We start from the raw sequence: 1,609 nt of genomic DNA, 5'->3' as shown, positions 1-1,609 counted from the left end.
AAATTACTGCTAATCATTGAAATATATTGTTTGCATTTAGTACATTTATTGTGTAAGATACTGTGGTATAAATGAAAAACTTACATTGTTCATTGCATATTTTGACTCAAATAAAAATTCTTACTATTTTGTTGATTATGATAAAAATATTTTATAGGACAACAAGACTTTTTAAAAGCAAATATAACAAGAATTTTGAAAGAGGAAATATAACTATAGAAAAATAATTTTGGATATTGTTGTATGTTGCAAATAGAACAGTATTTGGACCTACTCAGAATAACATAACATAAAGTGTGTTATACACCACGAAAAGATAATGAATATTAAAAGAAGAATCTGCAGCTGCATCCTTCCTTATCCCCGAGTCCTTCCTGCTGGTTATCTGTTATTATCACTGTTATCACTCACCTCACATACCAGTCTTCATGAAGGAGGAGAAATATAAATGCATAAACCAGAATCGTTTGGCAACAAAACTAGAGAGTATTTTGAAGTGTAAAGGTAACAGACATTTCAACCTAGGATGACAAAGTGGATGGAATGAAATACTAGTGGAATGTCACAGAGAAGATAATGGGAACAGGAATTTGCAGTTTAGATAATAAACATAAATGGAAAGGCTATAAATTATCCATATACAGAAAAATTATGTAAGCCTAATGGAGGGTTTGCATGTATGAGGGCACTGGACAAAAGAAGATTATTATGAATAAAGATTAGACATAAGAAAACTAAGTAGAATGTAGAATGAGAATTACTGAAATGATGCCTAACATAAGAAGAAAGAGACATGGTAAGGAGCTGGGAAGAAATGGGGAAAAAAGTAAAAAAAGTATTGACCTGAAGTGAATTTTAGATGGGCACATCAAGGGACTGGTATAGTACCCATTTATTTGGAATTTAACAGTACACAGCATTATGAGCTAGCATGATTTTCTTGTTCCATCTCACAGTCTCACAATCAACTTACCAGAGCTTTTCAACACATTAACCTAAATGGGATCTTGGTTGGACAAAGAAATCAATTGATAATCTCCCTTCAATGAAAACCTTTGTGATATGTGTCTACGTGAGATTACAAAAACATCATCACACTAAATAGGATATCATTTGCTTGTTTTCAGTAATAGATAATCAAATGATTATGCTACTAGATTTCATACATTCCTGTTTGGGATCCAATCACACAAAGAATTTTCAGGGGCCGGGGTTATCGTATGAGTTATACTAATAATCATGTCATTTATAAAACACACACATTTTTGCCCCACTGATCGCCTTATGGCTTTTATGTCTTTAATTTTGGACATGCATGGGCAATAGTACTGGTACAAATCAACATATTGGATAGAACGGGTTCTACAATCTGATATACACTGAACATTAGTCTGAATACTGATAAACTAGAGGTAGTCGTCTGGAAAACAAATGTATTGTTTCTAATAATCCCTCACATAGTTAACACTCCTTGTTTTCCTGAGCCATTGGAGCCAACTTGATGTAATCTATAAAGATATTATAGTCAGTGGCATAACTAGGTGTCTGTCATCGGGAGACACCTCAGGAACACCTAACCACCCCTAAGAAACATTCTGAGGCCACATGA

At 33.5% G+C, this 1,609-nt stretch overlaps 1 protein-coding gene across 1 annotated transcript in view; it reads left to right on the top strand.

The window, feature by feature from the left end:
* Positions 1-344, top strand: part of LOC122261171 (dnaJ homolog subfamily C member 21) — an 11,687-nt gene extending 11,343 nt beyond the window's left edge. Inside the window, exon 12 of the mRNA XM_086548498.1 lies at positions 1-344. This exon is cut by the window's left edge and continues 316 nt beyond it. The gene's annotated coding sequence lies outside the window, so the exon portion shown is untranslated.
* Positions 345-1,609: the final 1,265 nt, after the last annotated feature.

The sequence above is a fragment of the Penaeus japonicus genome, unplaced genomic scaffold (genome assembly GCF_977035675.1).
Source record: "Penaeus japonicus unplaced genomic scaffold, GWHDUDI00000001_assembly GWHDUDI00000002, whole genome shotgun sequence".
In the NCBI taxonomy this organism is placed as follows: domain Eukaryota; kingdom Metazoa; phylum Arthropoda; class Malacostraca; order Decapoda; family Penaeidae; genus Penaeus; species Penaeus japonicus.
This window is presented reverse-complemented; position numbering and strand designations above follow the sequence as displayed.